Source organism: Bos indicus x Bos taurus, chromosome X (assembly GCF_003369695.1).
Source record: "Bos indicus x Bos taurus breed Angus x Brahman F1 hybrid chromosome X, Bos_hybrid_MaternalHap_v2.0, whole genome shotgun sequence".
Classification (NCBI taxonomy): domain Eukaryota; kingdom Metazoa; phylum Chordata; class Mammalia; order Artiodactyla; family Bovidae; genus Bos; species Bos indicus x Bos taurus.
Genome location: NC_040105.1, coordinates 61729803 through 61748962, shown reverse-complemented (window position 1 = coordinate 61748962; position 19160 = coordinate 61729803). Strand labels below are relative to the sequence as shown.

Below are 19160 nucleotides of genomic sequence, written 5' to 3'. Positions count from 1 at the left end.
CTCAATCTTTCTTAGCATCAGGATCTTTTAAAATGAGTTGGTTCTTTGCATCAAATGGCCAAAGTAGTGGATGTTTAGCTTCAGCATCAGTTCTTCCAATGAACTATTCAGGGTTGATTTCCTTTGCGGTTGACTGGTTTGATCACCTTGCAGTCCAAGGGACTCGCAAGAGTCTTCTCTCCAGGACCACAGTTTGAAAACATCAGTTCTTCAGCACTCAGCCTTCTTTATGATCCAGCTGTCACCTCCATACATGACTCCTGGAAAAACCATAGTTTGACTATATGGACCTTTGTGGGCAAAGTGATATCTCTACTTTTTAAAATGCTATCTAGGTTTGTCATAGCTTTACTTACAAGGAGCAAGTGTCTTTTAATTTCTTGGCTATAGTCACCATCCACAGTTGATTTTGGAGCCCACAACAATAAAGTCTGTCACTATTTCCATTTTTTCCCCTTCTATTTGCCATGAAGTGATGGGACCAGATGCCATGATCTTAGTTTTTGAATGTTGAGTTTTAAGCCAGCTTTTTCAGTCTCCTCTTTCATCCTAATCAAGAAGCTATTTAGTTCCTCTTCATTTTCTGCCACAGAGTGGTATCATCTGCATATCTGACGTTGATATTTCTCCTGGCAATCTTAATTCCAGCTTGTGTCTCATCCAGCCCAGTATTTTGCATGACGTATTCTGCATAGAAGTTAAATAAGCAAGGTGACAATATACAGCCTTGACATACTCCTTTCCCAAATTTGAACCAGTCCTTTGTTCCCTGTCTGGTTCCAACAGTTGCTTCTTGACCCACATATAGATTTCTCAGGGGGCAGGTAAGGTAGTCTTGTATTCCCATCTCTTTAAGAGTTTTCCACAGTTTGTTGAGATCCACACAATCAAAGGATTTAGAATAGTCAATGAAGCAGAGGTAGACATTTTTCTGGAATTCTTTTGCTTTTTCTATGATCTAGTGGATGTTGGCAATATGATCTCTGGTTCCTCTGCCTTTTCTAAATCCAGCTCACATGTCTAAAATTTCTTGATTCACATACTATTGAAATGAATTACCTTGCTAGCATGTGAAATGAGCACAACTGTATGGTAGTTTGAACATCTTGTGGCATTTCCCTTCTTTGGATTGCAATGCAAACTTACCTTTTCCAGTCCTGTGGCTACTGCTGAGTTTTCCAAATTTGCTGGCATATTGAGAGCAGCACTTCAACAGCTTCATTTTTTAGGATTTGAAATAGCTCTACTGGAATTCCATCACCTCCACTAGCTTTGTTCATAGCAATGCTTCCTAAGGCCCACTTGACTTCATACCCAAGGATGTCTGGCTCTAGGTGAGCGATCACACCATCGTGGTTATCTGGGTCATTAAGACCTTTTTTGTATAGTTCTGTGTATGTTTGCCACCTCTTCATCTCTTCTGCTTCTGTTATGCACCTGTCCTAGAGTGTGCAGAAAAACTAACAAATACATATATCAAATTCCTTCCATTCTTAGGAGCCCTTATCTTTTTCAGATTGTAACATGAATTCTGGGTGCCTCTTAGAAACAATGGCTTCTTAAAATCACTGTTGTCAGGTAGCAATTTTTATGTAATTGTCATAACTTCTATATGCATGAACATGGTCATTGCTGCTCATGTTGTAGTCATTTTAGTTAAATTGCATTCATTGTTGAATTTATTTTCTATTTAAAATGTCTTCAAAAACATAATGAGTTGACAATGAAACTTTTTTCTTTCTTAGTAGTACACAATACAATAATGATGTCATTGCAATTGATGACATTGGTGAAATTCAGGACATTTCACTGGCTATGTGTAAGTATTTAAAGTAAATTATGGATAACATAACACCAGTATAACACCAGTGGGAGAAACCAAAGCTGTCTACACAGGAATGGTAATGTTAGCAAAAGCTCAGCTTCTCTGTATACTGTTTTGAATCTAATATTGGAGACAGAGTTTTTGGGTGAAGTAGAAAAGAATGGCTTTATTATTTTGCCAGGCAAAGGGGGACACAGCAGGTTCCTGCCTCAAAAAAACTGCCTGTCACAACCCCAAAGGATTTGATAAAGGGTTTTATAACAAGGGTGTTATAACATGGGCTTCCCTGGTGGCTCAGAGGTTAAAGCATCTGCCTGAAATGCAGGAGACCCAGGTTCAATCCCTGGGTCGGGAAGATCCCCTAGAGAAGGAAATGGCAACCCACTCCAGTACTCTTGCCTGGAGAATCCCATGGAGGGAGGAGCCAGGTAGGCTACAGTCCATGGGGTAGCAAAGAGTTGACTGAGTGACTGAGTGACTTCACTTTCACTTTATAACAATGGTTCAAGGATAAGGTCTCTGACAAGATTAGGATGGGACCAGAGCTTGTGCTCCTTTAATCTCATCTCAGGTGGTTGGTCTTCTAATCTTTTTGTTTTGTTATCTCTTTCTTTTTTGAATTATGAAATTATGATAACACCTTTACAGAAAACTTAGAAAATACAGAACAAAGTTACATATAGTTCCACTATATATTACAATTATTTTTTCAGTAGATAAATTAAGATTTTTAGTTGGAGTTTCAATATCAAACTCTTAACATTAATAGAATAAATATACAGAGGAGTAGAAGGATATAGAAGACCTGAAAAGCACCATGAGCCAATTCAACATAATTAAGATTTATACAGTTTTCACACAATGGTAGAATAAAATTCTATTCCAAAATGGCAACTGACTCCAGTGTTCTTGCCTGGAGAATCCCAGGGATGGTGGAGCCTGGTGGTCTGCCGTATATGGGGTTACACAGAATCAGACACAACTGAAGCGACTTAGCAGCAACAGCAAGTTCCCATAGATTATAAACTAGGACTATAAAGGCCTAATCTTGATGAGCTTCTCTGGTCTCTTTAATCTTGCCTCAGGTAGTTACTTGGCTGATCCTCACTTGATTAGCAATTGTTCAAATCTTCCCTTTGGATGCAAGGAAAGTCATGAAGGCTGGAGTTTGTCTATAAGTAATGGGTGACTGTGGTCCACTGGAGAAGGGAATGGCAAACCACTTCAGTATTCTTTCCTTGAGAACCCCATGAGCAGTATGAAAAGGCAAAAGGAGAGGATACTGAAAGAGGAACTCCCCAGGTCAGTAGGTGCCCAATATGCTACTGGAGATCAGTGGAGAAATAACTCCAGAAACAATGAAGGGATGGAGCCAAAGCAAAAAGAATACCCAGCTGTGGAAGTGACAGGTGATAGAAGCAAGGTCCGATGCTGTAAAGAGCAATATTGCATAGGAACCTGGAATGTCAGGTCCATGAATGAAGGCAAATTGGAAGTGGTTAAACAAGAGATGGCAAGAGTGAACATCGACATTTTACGAATCAGCGAACTAAAATGTACAGGAAAGGGTGAATTTAACTCAGATGACCATTATATCTACTACTGCAAGCAGGAATACCTCAGAAGAAATGCAGTAGCCATCATGGTCAACAAAAGAGTCCGAAATGCAGTACTTGGATGCAATCTCAAAAACAACAGAATGATCTCTGTTCGTTTCCAAGGCAAACCATTCAATATCACAGTAATCCAAGTCTATGCCCCAACCAGTAAGGCTGAAGAGCTGAAGTTGAACGGTTCTATGAAGACCTACAAGACCTTTAAAACTAACACACCAAAAAGATGTACTTTTCATTATATGGGACTGGAATGCAAAAGTAGGAAGTTAAGAAACACCTGGAGTAACAGGCAAATTTGGCCTTGGAATAAGAAATGAAGCAGGGTAAAGACTAAAAGAGTTTTGCCAAGAAAATGCACTGGTCATAACAAACACCCTCTTCCAACAACACAAGAGAAGACTCTACACATGGACATCACCAGATGGTCAACACCGAAATCAGATTGATTATATTCTTTGCAGCCAAAGATGGAGAAGCTCTATACAGTCAATAAAAAGAAGACCAGGAGCTGACTGTGGCTCAGATCATGAACTCTTATTGTCAAATTCAGACTTAAATTGAAGAAAGTAGGGAAAACGACTAGACCATTCAGGTATGACCTAAATCAAATCCCTTGTGATTATACAGTGGAAGTGAGAAACAGATTTAAGGGACTAGATCTGATAGATAGAGTGTCTGATGATCTATGGACTGAGGTTCGTGACATTGTACAGGAGACAGGGATCAAGACCATTCCCATGGAAAAGAAATGCAAAAAAGCAAAATGGCTGTCTGAGGAGGCCTAACAAATAGCTGTGAAAAGAAGAGAAGCAAAAAGCAAAGGAGAAAAGGAAAGATATAACCATCTGAATGCAGAGTTCCAAAGAATAGCAAGAAGAGATAAGAAAGCCTTCCTCAGCGATCAATACAAAGAAATAAAGGAAAATAACAGACTGGGAAAGACTAGAGATCTCTTCAAGAAAATTAGAAATACCAAGGGAACATTTCATGCAAAAATGGGCTCGATAAAGGACAGAAATTTTTTGGACCTAACAGAAGCAGAAGATATTAAGAAGAGGTGGCAAGAATACACAAAAGAACTGTACAAAAAAGATCTTCACGACCAAGATAATCATGATGGTGTGATCACTGACCTAGAGCCAGACATCCTGGAATGTGAAGTCAAGTGGGCCTTAGAAAGCATCACTACGAACAAAACTAGTGGAGGTGATAGAATTCCAGTTGAGCTATTTGAAATCCTGAAAGATGATGCTGTGAAAGTGCTGCACTCAATATGCCAGCAAATTTGGAAAACACAGCAGTGGCCACAGGACTGGCAAAGGTCAGTTTTTATTCCAATCCCAGACAAAGGCAATCCCAAAGAATGCTCAAACTACTGCACAATTGCACTCATCTCACACGCTAGTAAAGTGATGCTCAAAATTCTCCAAGCCAGGCTTCAGCAATACATGAACCGTGAAATTCCAGTTGTTCAAGCTGGTTTTAGAAAAGGAAGAGGAACCAGAGACCAAATTGCCAATATCCACTGGATCATGGAAAAAGCAAGAGAGTTCCAGAAAAACATCTATTTCTACTTTATTGACTTTGCCAAAGCCTTTGACTGTGTGGATCACAATAAACTGTGGAAAATTCTGAAAGAGATGGGAATACCAAACCACCTGACCTGCTTCTTGAGAAATTTGTATGGAGGTCAGGAAGTAACAGAACTGGACATGTAACAACATACTGGTTCCAAATAGGAAAAGGAGTACGTCAAGCCTGTATATTGTCACCCTGCTTCTTAAACTTATATGCAGAGTACATCATGAGAAATGCTGGGCTGGAAGAAGCACAAGCTGGAATCAAGATTGCTGGGAGAAATATCAATAACCTCAGATATGCAGATGACACCACCCTTGTGGCAGAAAATGAAGAGGAACAAAAAGCCTCTTGATGAAAGTGAAAGAGGAGAGTGAAAAATTTGGCTTAAAACTCAACATTCAGAAAACGAAGATCATGGCATCTGGTCCCATCATTTCATGGGAAATAGATGGGGAAACAGTGGAAACAGTGTCAGACTTTATTTTTTTGGGCTCCAAAATCACTGCAGATGGTGACTGCAGCCATGAAATTAAAAGACGCTTACTCCTTGGAAGAAAAGTTATGACCAACCTAGATAGCATATTCAAAAGCAGAGACATTACTTTGCCAACAAAGGTCTGTCTAGTCAAGGCTTTGGTTTTTCCAGTGGACATGTATGGATGTGAGAATTGGACTGTGAAGAAAGCTGAGTGCTGAAGAATTGATGCTTTTGAACTGTGGTGTTGGAGAAGACTCTTGAGAGTCCCTTGGCCTGCAAGGAGATCCAACCAGTCCATTGTCCAGGATATCAGCCCTGGATTTTCTTTGGAAGGAATGATGCTAACGCTGAAAGTCCAGTACTTTGGCCACCTCATGAGAAGAGTTGACTTATTGGAAAAGACTCTGATGCTGGGAGGGGTTGGGGGAAGGAGGAGAAGGGGACGACAGAGGATGAGATGGCCAGATGGCATCACTGACTCGATGAATGTGAGTTAAGTATGAGTGAACTCTGGGCGTTGTTGATGGACAGGGAGGCCTGGCATCCTGCGATTCATGGGGTCGCAAAGAGTCAGACATGACTGGGTCACTGAACTGAACTGAATGGATGACAAAAAAGGCCTCCATGTCTGGAAGCCCCACAGGGTCCTGCTTGATTTCAGGGACTTCTCACTTAGTAACATACACTGACTCAATCTCACTCATTTAAAAACTATATTATTCAAGGCTTCAGGTATATGCAATATTTAATACTGATATGATATTGTTGAGTATTTAATATTCAAACATAAGAAACAGGAGGAATAGTAAAAGGAACTCTCTCATATGCCTACTACCCAGATTCAACAATTATCAACATGTAACAAGTCTTGTTTCATTTATATCCCTATTATTTTTTATTTTCCCCTCCTCTATTTTATTTTGAAGGAAGTCTAAGACATTATATTATTTTATTCATAAATATTTCAGTATGTATATTTAAAATTAAAATTCTTTGTACTTATAAATGCAATATAATTTATCATATCTGAAAATAAATTGTTAACAATTACTTAATATTAGTAAATATTCTGTGATCAATTTTCCAGTAGTCTCAAATTTGTCATATGTTTTTTCTTTGAATCAGAATCCAAATAGCATCCACACATAGAAATCTTTTCTAATATTTTTTTAATTCTCTTAATCTCTAGCAGAAATCAGCAAAATGTTTTCTGGAAAGGATTATATAATGCATATTGAAGGTTTTGTGAGGTATATGGACTTCATCCAAGCTACTTAGTTCTACCATTGTAATACAAAACAGCCATTAAAATATGTGGATGAATATGCATAACAATTCTCCAGTAAAACTTTATCTACAAAAACAGATTGTATTTGGCTGAGGGGCCACAGTTTGGTGATTCCTTATCTATAGCAGTAGTTCTCACACTTTTTTGTGTATCAGAATCACTTGTGTGTGTATTAGTCACTTAGTCTGACTGTTTCCAACCCCATGGACTCTAGCCTACCAGGCTTCTCTGTCCAGCCATTGCCTTCTCCGTCCAGCCGTTGCCTTCTCTAGAGTATCTTCCCAAGCCAGGGCTTAAACCCTGGTCTCTTGAACTGCAGGCAGATTCTTTACCATCTGAGCCACCAAGGAAACCCATCAGAATCACTTAGAGGGCTAATAAAGAACACAGAGGCCAAGGTTTAATAGGATAGAGTCTCCATGATTTTTTGTCATGTTCCTAATCTATAAGTTCCTTCTTTTGAATGAAATTATTTATTTATTTTTGGCTGTGCTGGGTCTTTTTTGCTACACACAGTCTTTCGCTAGTTGCAGCAAATGGGGGGCATCTCTCTAGTCACAGTACATGAACTTCTTCTCATTGTGGTGGCTTCTCATCACAGAACACAAGCCCCAGAGTGAATGGATTTCTGTAGTTGTGCAGCATGTGAAATCTTCCTGGACTAAGAAATGAACCCTGCACATATGTCCTCTGTGTTGGCAGATTCTTTACTGCTGTGTTTCAAGAGAGTGAGTTGTGAGTGGATGGTCATGTCCCATGCCTCAGGCAAGTCCCTGAGATGGCCACCAAGTGCGGATTCTTGGCGTTGCACAGGAAAGAATTCAAGAGCGAGCCATAATAAAGAAAAAGAAAGTTTGTTCAGGGAGATACACACTCCATAGATCCATAGACAGAGTGTGGGTCATCTTAGAAGGCAAGAGGCAAGAGAGAGAAAGCACAGGGTTGACAGTTCTTATAGGACTGGGTAATTTATAGGCTAATGAGTGGGAGGATTATTCCAGCTATTTTGGGGAAGAGGTGGGGATATCTGGGAGTTGGGCTCTGCCCATTTTTTGAACTTTCATGGTCAGCCTCAGGACTGTCATGGCGCCTATGGTGTGTCATTTAGCTTGCTAGTGTATTACAATGGGCCTTCCCAGGTTGTTCAGTGGTAACAAATATGCCTGCCAATGAAGTAGATGTGGGTTCAATCCCAGGGTCAGGTTCGATCCCTGGAGGAGGAAATGGTAACCCATATCAGTTTTCTTGCCTGAAAAATCCCATGGACAGAGAAGCCTGGTGGACTATAGTCCACAGGCTCACAAAGAGTCAGACACAACTCTGACTGAGCACACATGTATTACAATGAGCATATACTAAAGCTCATGAGTTTGGGTAAGCTCCGGGAGTTGGTGATAGACAGGGAGGCCTGGCATGCTGCAATTCATGGCGTCACAAAGAGTCTGACACGACTGAGCAACTGAATTGAACTGAAATGATACTAAGGCTCAAGTTTTAGTGGAGGTTGACTTCCAACCATCTTGGACATACTTGGTTCCAGCAACTCTGCAGTGTCTTTGGGCCATGTCATTCCTTCCAGCCCCATTCCTGTCTCCACTGGACCACTTTTGTTGTTGAGTCACTAAGTGGTGTCCGACTTTTTTGTGAACCCATGGATTATAGCTATCCAGGTTTCTCTGTCCATGGAATTCTCCAGGCAAAAATACTGGGGTGGGTTCCCATTTCTTTCTCCAGGGGATCTTCCTCACTCAGGGATCAAACCGGAGTTTCCTCCATTGCCAGGAGAATTGTTTACAAGAAGGCAATGGCAAGCCACTCCAGTACTCTTGCCTGGAAAATCCCATGGACGGAGGAGCCTGGTGGGCTGCAGTCCATTGGGTCGCTAAGAGTTGGACACAACTGAGCGACTTCACTTTCACTTTTCACTTTCATGCATTGGAGAAGGCAATGGCAACCCACTCCAGTGTTCTTGCCTGGAAAATCCCAGGGACGGAGGAGCCTGGTGGGCTGCCATCAATGGGGTCGCACAGAGTTGGACACGACTGACGTGACTTAGCAGCAGCAGCAAGCCACCAAGGAAACCCTCAGTTCAGTTCAGTACAGTCACTCAGTTGTGTCCGACTCTTTGTGATCCTATGAACTTCAGCATGGCATGCCTCCCTGTCTATCACCAACTCCCAGAGTCCACCCAAACCCATGTCTATTGAGTTGGTAATGCCATCCAGCCATCTTATCCTCTGTCGTCCCCTTCTCCTCCTGGCCTCAATCTTTCCCAACATCAGTTCAGTTCAGTTCAGTTCAGTGGCTCAGTCGTGTCTGACTTTTTGCGACCCCATGAATTGCAGCACGCCAGACCTCCCTGTCCATCACCAACTCCCGGAGTTCACACAAACTTATGTCCACCGGATCAGTGATGCCATCCAACCATCTCATCCTCTGTCGTCCCCTTCTCTTCCTGCCCCCAATCCCTCCCAGCCTCAGAGTCTTTTCCAACGAGTCAACTCTTCGCATGAGGTAGCCAAAGTACTGGAATTTCAGCTTTAGCATCAGTCCTTCCAAAGAACACCCAGGACTGATATCTTTTAGAATGGACTGGTTGGATCTCCTTGCAGTCCAAGGGACTTCTCCAACACTCCAACACTACAGTTCAAAAGCATCAATTCTTCGGCTCTCAGCTTTCTTTATAATCCAACTCTCACATCCATACATGACCACTGGAAAAACCATAGCCTTGACTAGACGGACCTTTGTTGACAAAGTAATGCCTCTACTTTTTAATATGCTGTCCAGGTTGGTCGTAACTTTCCTTCTAAGGAGTAAGTGTCTTTTAATTTCATGGCTGCAATCGCCATCTGCCGTGATTTTGGAGCCCAGAAAAATAAAGTCAGCCACTGTTTCCACTGTTTCCCCATCTGTTTGCCATGAAGTAATGGGACCAGATACCATGATCTTAGTTTTCTGAATGTTGAGCTGTAAGCCAACTTTTTCACTCTCCTCTTTCACTTTCATCAAGAGGCTCTTTAGTTCTTCACTTTCTTCCATAAGAGTGGTATCATCTGCATATCTGAGGTTATTGATATTTTTCCCGGCAATCTTGATTCCAGCTTGTGCTTCCTCCAGCCCAACGTTTCTCATGATGTACTCTGCATATAAGTTAAATAAGCAGGGTGACAATATACAGCCTTGACGTACTCCTTTTCCTATTTGGAACCAGTGTGTTACTCCCTGTTCAGTTCTAAATGTTGCTTCCTGACCTGCAAACATATTTCTCAGGAGACAGGTCAGGTGGTCTGGTATTCCCATCTCTTTCAGAATTTTCCACAGTTTATTGTGATCCACACAGTCAAAGGCTTTGGCATAGCCAATAAAGCAGAAATAGATGTTTTTCTGGAACTCTCTTGCTTTTTTGATGATCCAGTGGATGTTGGCAATTTGATCCTTGGTTCCACTGGCTTTTCTAAAACTAGCTTGAACAGCTGGAAGTTCATGGTTCTCGTATTGTTGAAGCCTGGCTTGGAGAGTTTTAAGCATCACTTTACTAGCGTGTGAGATGAGTGTAATTGGGCAGTAGTTTGAGCATTTTTTGGCATTGCCTTTCTTTGGGATTGGAATGAAAACTGACCTTTTCCAGTCCTGTAGCCACTGCTGAGTTTTCCAAATTTGCTGGCATATTGAGTACAGCACTTTCACAGCATCATCTTTCAGGATTTGAAATAGCTCAACTAGAATTCCATCACCTCCACTAACTTTGTTCATAGTGATGCTTCCTAAGGCCCACTTGACTTCACATTCCAAGATGTTTGGCTCTAGGTGAGTGACCACATCATCGTGATTTCTGGGTCCTGAAGATCTTTTATGTACAGTCGTTCTGTGTATTCTTGCCACCTCTTCTTAATATCTTCTGCTTCTGTTAGCTCCCTATCATTTCTGTCCTTTATTGAGCCCATCGGAAGTACTATTAGTTCCTTTTTCATCTTTTTCTTTTTTCTTATAATTTATTTGTTAAAGAAAGCATGTAATTTGTTTTTTAAAGTTTACCATAGTTGAATCTATGGCAAACTTTTAAAGCTGAAACTCCAGTACTTTGGCCACCTCATGCGAAGAGTTGACTCATTGGAAAAGACTCTGATGCTGGGAAGGATTGGGGGCAAGAGGAGAAGGGGACAACAGAGGATGAGATGGCTGGATGGCATCACTGACTCGATGGACCTGAGTCTGAATGAACTCCAGGAGTTGGTGATGGACAGGGAGGCCTGGTGTGCTGTGATTCATGGGGTCGCAAAGAGTCGGACACGACTGAGCGACTGATCTGATCTGATCTGATCTGATAGTTGAATCAAAAGGCTTGCTCTGATTCAAGTTCTTTTTATTTGTTTTTGAGCAATTTGAGTTTTTGTTTGTTTTTTGTTGTTGTTGTTATTTTGGATTTTCTTTGAGAGGGTGTTTCGAGTAGGGAGGGCAAATATACTTAATAAATGATTTGTGTGTTCTTCCAACAGTAGACACATAATGTGTGACTGTCTTTTTTTCTAATTATCTTCCAGAGAGGATGCTCATAGAGTCACTGAATGGCAGAGCCAAAAAGCTTTTTAGATTACACAATAATCTTCTTATTTTAGAGGTGAAGGAACAGATACCTAGGGATGCAAAAAGATATGCCCAAAGTCATATAACACATTATTGATGGAACCAGTTTAATGAACTTATTTAGGTTTTGCTTTTATTTTTTCATATTTGTTGAGGTATAATTGACAAAAAAAAGTTGTACAATTTATGTTGTATAACTTATATACCATAGTGACATTTGGTATATGTATATTCTGTGAAATAATTACCATAATAAAGCTAATTAGATGCCAGTTTGATCCCTGGCTGGTGAGGATCCCCTGGAGAAAAAAATGGCCACCCTCTCCAGTATTCTTGCCTGGGAAATTCCATGGACAGAACAGCCTGGCAGACTATAATCCATGGGGTCGCAAAAGAGTTGGACACAACTCAGTGACTAAATAACAACATCACCTCATATAGTTACCATTTTCTTTCTTCCTCCCATCCTTCCATTCTCCCTTCCTCCCTTCTTTTCTTTCTTTTTAATAAGAACACTTATGATATACCCTGTTAGTAAATTTCAAGAGCAAAATACAATATTGTTAACTACATTCATATTGATATATATTAGATCTCCAAACTTACTCATCTTATGTACCTGAAACTTTGTATCTCTTGACCAATATCGCCCCATTTTTCCACCACACTTCTCAGTCCCTGGCAACTACCATTCCACTCTCTGTGTCCAGCTTATTTCACTTAACATAATTTCCTCCATGTTGATCCATGTTGTTGCAAATGTCAGGATTTCCTTCTTTTTAAAGGTGCATTAATAATCCATTTTATGTATATCCTTATCTGTTTGTCCATCTAAAGACACAGGCTATTGTGACTAATGCAATGAACATAGGAATACAGATATTCTCTTTGAGATTTTGATTTCATTTCCTTTGGATATGTACCTAGAACTGGGATTACTGGATAATAATGTAGTAATTTTGATTAGATGGTTTAGATGAGAGGTTATAAATTAAAATGTCTATAAAAACAAAACTTATAACCTCCTATCTAAACCATCCAATCAAAATTATTTTTTCCTAAACTGGAGGCTTTTTAAGTGCCGTGATTAGTCACTCAGTCATGTCCAAGTCTTTGCAACCCCATGGACTGTAGCCCACCAGGCATTTCTGTCCATGGGGATTCTCCAGGCAGGAATACTGAAATGGGTTGCCATGCCTTCCTCCAGGGAATCTTCCCAAACTGGAATCAAACCCAGGTCTCTTGCCTTACAGGCAGATTCTTTACTGTCTGAGCCACCAGGATAGCCCTTCTTATAACCTCCCTATAATACCTGTTTCTTTGTTTTAAATTTGATGTTCAAAAAGTTGTACCCATTTTCTCTAGTTTAAGTGAACTAGAGAATTTAAGATTTCTTTGCTCTCAATTCACGCTACCAACTCCTACCTAATTCACTACTCATGATGCCCTTATTTTTGGTTTCATTCATCTTATTAATCAAAAATTATGCCTCTTAATGGTTTTCAAAATGTATAATAAAAGGAGAGATATCAAATGGAAAGAAATCTCCCCAGAGAATAGAATAACTTTCAAATCCCATAAGAAGACCAAGAAGGAAAAGAATGTCCTAAATGAAATACCAAGAACATACATCAGAGAAATATAAGGTAGCTGCAACCCACTCCAGTATTCTTGCCTCGAGAATCCCATAGACAGTGGAGCCTGGCAGGCTACAGTCCATGGGGTTGCAAGAGTCAGACACAACTTAGTGCACTGTCTCACCTGTCTTAGCTTAAAGAGGATCCCATCAGGGTTGATTTCTTGACAGGAACTAGATACTAGATAAGGAGGCAGTGGGATGCAATGAGATGACTGTAAGGCTTGGAGCCCAACAGATATGGGTTTGAATCCCTGTATTTCCATATACTCACAAATTGACCTCGACTAAGTGCTTTTCCCTCTGTGAAACTAGGCTTCAGAGATAAAATACTATGCCTTTTGGAGTTATGGGATTAGGTGAACTGCATATTCAACCAAAGTAACTTTCTTTCAAAACTCTAAGGAGATAAGCATTCATACATGTTGAAGGCTGTTGTCTCACTAGTGTCCTTGATTTGTTACTAGTGGTTTAGCCATTCTGGATCCTTTGGTGGCAGCATGGAGTTGCTTTTCTGTTTTAACATCTAAACTGTTCTGTCACTAAAGAATAAGGGTTAATTAATTGTGTACGTGTTTAAGGTTAAAAGGGATCCATCACCAGTCCAGCAATATCAAAGGCCAGTGAATAGTTACTGTTCATTATCATCTGAATGGTACCTGGCCTTTGTCATGTGATTAACAGATTTCATTAGGATTTGTTTAAGGATTCAGTCCCTGTCAATTACCTTCTTAGTGACTAGAGCCTGCCTCTTGATGCCAGTGAGTCTTTCAAGGGCCTTCATCTGGACAGGATTTTCAATTTGGTTTTCAGTGAGCTGTTCCACTCCCTCATCCCCTCAACTCAAAACCAAAGTAACCAAGGGCCAAACAGCTTTTACTTGGCTGCCTGAATACATGAAAGAGCACTAGAGTCTCTCAGTTCTATTAAAATAATTATTAGTATTTGCTCTGTGTGAGGCACACACACACTTGGAAGTTGTTTACCAACTAGTAGGAAAGGCAGATAGGAAACAGAAAATTGCAACATGCTTGACTTACCAATGGTGTCAATCAAGATGAGGACAGTGGGCTAAGAGAGCCCTGAAGAAAATGTCACCTAAAGTGAATCTCAAAGGATAAATAGAGATTCTTTGGATACAGGAGGATGGAGACATTAGAAACAGAGGAAATAGCATGAAGCAAAGATATGGAGATCTGAAACAGCATAATATAGCCAGAAAACCTTATCTAGGCAGTGTAGTATATGTGTCAACATTTTAGGATTCAGTAAATTAAAATGGACAGGGAGGGATAAATTTAATTCAGATGACCATTATGTCTACTATTTGGGGGCAAGAATCCCTTAGAAGAAATGGAGTAGCCCTCATAGTCAACAAAAGAGTCTGAAATGCAGTACTTGAGTGCATTCTCTAAAATGACAGAATGATCTTGGTACATTTCCAAGGCAAACCATTCAACATCACAGTAATCCAAGTGTATGCCCCAACCACTAATGCCGAAGAAATAGAGGTTGAATGGTTCTATGAAGACCTACAAGACCTTCCAGAACTAACACCAAAAAAGGATTTTCTTTTCAGCATAGGGGACTGGAATGCAAAAGTTTGGAGTCAAGAGATACCTGAAGCAACAGACAAGTTTGGCTTGGAGTACAAAATGAAGTAGGGCAGAGGCTAACAGAGTTTTGCCAAGAGAACGCACTGATCATAGCAAATACCCTCTTCCAACAACACAAGAGACAACTTTACACATGGACATCACCAGATAATCAATACTAAAATCAGATTGATTATGTTCCTTGCAGCCAAAGTTGGAGAAGCTCTATACAGTCAACAAAAACAAGACCTGGGGCTGACTGTGGCTCAGATCTTGAACTTCTTATTGAAAAATTCAGACTAAAATTGAAGAAAGTAGGGAAGACCACTAGGCCATTTAGGTATGACCTAAACAAAATCCCTTATGATTATACAGTGGAAGTGACAAATAGATTCAAGGGATTAGATCTGGTAGACAGAGTGCCTGAAGAAATATGGATGGAAGTTTGTAACAATGAACAAAAGGTGGTGACCAAAACCATCTCAAAGAAAAATAAATGCAACAAGGCAAAATGGTTGTCTGAGGAGGCCTTACAAATAGCTGAGGAAAGAATAGAAGTGAAAAGCAAAGAATAAAGGGAAAGATACACCCATCCAAATGCAGAGGTGCAGAAAATAGCAAGGAGAGAAAAGAAAGCCTTCTTAAATGATCAATGGAAGGAACTAGAGGAAAGCAATAAAATAGGAAAGACTAGCGATCTCTTCAACTAGCAAAGCAACTAGCAAAGCTAACGCTACTGCTGCTGCTAAGTCGCTTCAGTCGTGTCCGACTCTGTGTGACCCCATAGACGGTAGCCCACAGGGCTCCTCTGTCCCTGGGATTCTCCAGGCAAGAATACTGGAGTGGGTTGTCATTTCCTTCTCCAATGCATGAAAGTGAAAAGTGAAAGTGAAGTCGCTCAGTCGTGCCGGACTCTTAGCGACCCCATGGACTGCAGCCTACCAGGCTCCTCTTTCCATGGGATTTTCCAGGCAAGAGTACTAGAGTGGGTTGCCGTTGCATACAGCATCATTTCATTCCTTTTCAGTGATGTGTGGCATATTTCTTTTTTGCTACAGTCTTTATAATATAATTTTATAAAGTAATATAAAATTTATAACTCAGAATTTTATGAAGGAACATGTTGACCTTAAGCATTTTGAAAGGTTACAAAAATAATGTGCAGTAGTAATAAGAAATAAAGCATAACAGAGGTGTAGCAAGCACAAAACCACTGTTACCCTACTCCTCACATTTTATTTGTATGATTCTTAATAGGTACTTTTTTTGTTATTAGACAGGATAGGTAGATTTTGATTAAATTGGTGGAAAAGGCCCAATAGGAGGCAAAAGCAAATTATATTTGACTCAAAAGATAGTTAGCTATATTTTTTATTATTCTACTTATGCTTTATTTTGTGACTTCTATTAGTCTGTCTCCCCATGTAAACTGTGATCTTCTTGATAGCAGAGACAAGGGTATATTCATTTTTTCTACAGTACTTTGCAAATGGTAGACACTCATATGTTATTTGAACTGAATGCACAGTAGAAAGTGCCATGAACTGGATTTTTTTGCTCTGCTTTCTTGTTCAGCATTGTTGTGTTTTAACTCAGTGACCTGGGGCAAGCTGTTTCATCATTCTGTGTCTCAGTGCAGGTAATTCACTAGGAAGGTCAGACACTGTGTCCCTTATGGCTCCTTCCAACTCTAAATTATTGTAATTTTATATGTAGTCTAGAAATTATTTCCATAATTGTTAATCTTTTTTTCATATTTATATAGTGCTTGTAATTTGAAAAAAAAAATATATATATATATATAAAACTAGTCTATCTCGGAGAAGGCAATGGCAACCCACTCCAGTACTCTTGCCTGGAAAATCCCATGGGTGGAGGAGCCAGGTAGGCTGCAGTCCATGGGGTCGCAAAGAGTCAGACACGACTGAGCGACTTCACTTTCACTTTTCACTTTCATGCATTGGAGAAGGAAATGGCAAGCCACTCCAGTGTTCTTGCCTGGAGAATCCCAGGGACGGGGGAGCCTGATGGGCTGCAGTCTATGGGGTTGCACAGAGTTGGACACAGCTGAAGTGACTTGACTTAGCAGCAGCAGCAGCAGCAGTGATGTCTTCAAGAAAATTAGAGATATCAAGGGAACATTTCATGCAGAGATGAGCACAATAAAGGACAGAAACTGCAAGGAACTAACAGAAGCAGAAGTGATTAAGAGGACATAACAAGAATACACAGAATAGCTATACAAAAAGAGGTCTTAATGATTTGGATTACCACAATGGTGTGGTCACTCACCTAGAGCCAGACATCCTAGAGTGTGAAGTCAAGTGGACCTTAGGAGGCATTACTATGAACAAAGCTAGTGGAGGTGATGGAATTCTAGCTGAGCTATTTCAAATCCTGAAAGTGATGCTGTTAAAGTGCTGCACTCAATATGCCAGCAAATTTGGAAAACTCAATAGTGGCCACAGGCCTGGAAAAAGTAAGTTTTCTTTCCAATCCCAAAGAAAGGCAATGCCAAATAATGTTCAAACAACCTCACAGTTACACTCATTTCACATGCTACGAAGGTAATGCTCAAAATCCTTCAAGCTAGGCTTCAGCAGTACACGAACCAAGAACTTCCAGATGTACAAGCTAGATTTAGAAAATGCAGAGTAACAGAGATCATATTGCCAAAAACTGTTGGATCATAGCAAAAGCAAGGGAATTCCAGAAAAACATCTTCTGCTTCATTAACTACTTGAAAGCATTTGACTGTATGGATCACATCAAATTGTTTAAAATTGTTAAAGAGATGGGTATACTCTGGTATACCCACCTTACCTGCCTCTTGAGAAATTTGTATCCAGGTCAAGAAGCAAAAGTTAAAACTGGACATGGAACAATGGATTGGGTCATAACTGGAAAAGGAGTACATCAGGATGTATACTGTCATCCTGCTTATTTAACTTATATGCAGAATATATCATATGAAATGCGGTGCTGAATGAATCACAAACTGGAATCAAGATTGCTAGGATTAATATCAACAATCTCACATATGCAGATGATACCACCCTTATGGCAGAAAGTGAAGAGGAACTAAAGAGCCTCTAGATGAGGTTGAAAGAGGAGAGTGAAAAGGCTGGCTTAAAACTCAACATTCAAAAACTAATATCATGACACTTGCTTCCATCACTTCATGGCAAATAAACGAGGAAAAATGGAAACAGCAGTGGGTTTTATTTTCTTGGTCTCCAAGATCACTGTGGATGGTGACTGCAGCCTTGAAATTAAGACACTTGCTCCCTGGAACAAAAGCTGTGACAAACCTAGACAGCATCTTAAAAAGCAGAGAAATCACTTTGCCAACAAATGTCCATATAGTTCACACTATGGTTTTTCCATTAGTCATGTACAGATGTGACAATTGGACCATAAAGAAGGCTGAGTACTAAAGAACTGATGCTTTCAAACTGTGGTGCTGGGGAAGACTCTTGAGAGTCTTTTGGATGGCATGGATATCAAGCCAGTCAATCCTAAAGGAAATCAACCCTGAATATTCATTGAAATGACTGATGCTGAAGATGAAGCTCCAATACTTTGGCCACTTGAAGAGAAGAGCTTACTCATTGATAAAGACCTTGATGCTGGGAAAAATTGAGGGCAGGAGGAAAAGCAGGTGACAGAGGATGAGATGATTGGTTGGCATCACTGATTCAATGAACATGAATCTAAGCAAATTCCAGGAGATAGTGAAGGACAGGGAAGCCAGACTTACTGCAGTCCACTGTAGCCTACCATAGACTGTAGCCTACAGGCTTCTCCATCCATGGGATTTTCCAGGCAAGAGTACTGGAGTGGGTGGCCATTTCCTTTCCCAGGGGATCTTCCCAACCCAGGGATCGAACCCAGGTCTCCCACATTGCAGGCGGATGTGTTACCCTCAAAGACACCAGGGAAGCCCAGTTACCACAGTCCATGGGGTCGCAAAGAGTCAGATACCACTTAGAGACTGAACAACATATGGGTGTTATATGTCTGCAATTTTTAGATGGAGCCTCCTGGAGAGGTCATTATAATAGTAGATCCTTCTAATTAAATATTTCCAGGATACCTTTCTAACGCAATTTAGCTCTATTTATTTCACAACCCTCTGAAATGGATACTATTTTCACAAGTGGGAAAGCTTAAGCCCAGAGAGGTTAGATCACCAACACGCACTGTTACACATCTAATGGGTGACAGTGCTGGGATTCAAACCCAGGTCAGCTTCAGAGCCCAGGCTGTGCATTGAGACTGGAAGTAGGTGTCAAGTTACTGAAGAGTTTAATTGCTACTTTAAGGACAATTGGCAGTGTCCTATAAGTAATAGGAAGCCACTAAAGGTAATTTAAGTAAAGAACATAATTAAGGATCAGAAAATTTTGGATTACAGGCCCTTCAGTAATCAAGCTAACTGATTATGGCTTCAGCCAAATCTCATTCGTTGGACCTCTATTTTCTCATCTATAAAGTAAGGATAATTCAAAAGTGCTGTTCTTAAGGATCTCTTTTGATTCTTTGAGCTCTTTG

General features: G+C 40.3%; 1 protein-coding gene and 1 non-coding gene across 6 annotated transcripts in view; both read left to right on the top strand.

Moving 5' to 3' along the window:
- The window catches only part of OPHN1 (oligophrenin 1), a 627552-nt gene that overhangs the window by 483753 nt on the left and 124639 nt on the right, over positions 1–19160 (top strand). The window lies entirely within an intron of this gene.
- Positions 2109–2180, top strand: TRNAF-GAA. Its single transcript has one exon. It is a non-coding gene; the product is annotated as a tRNA-Phe (tRNA).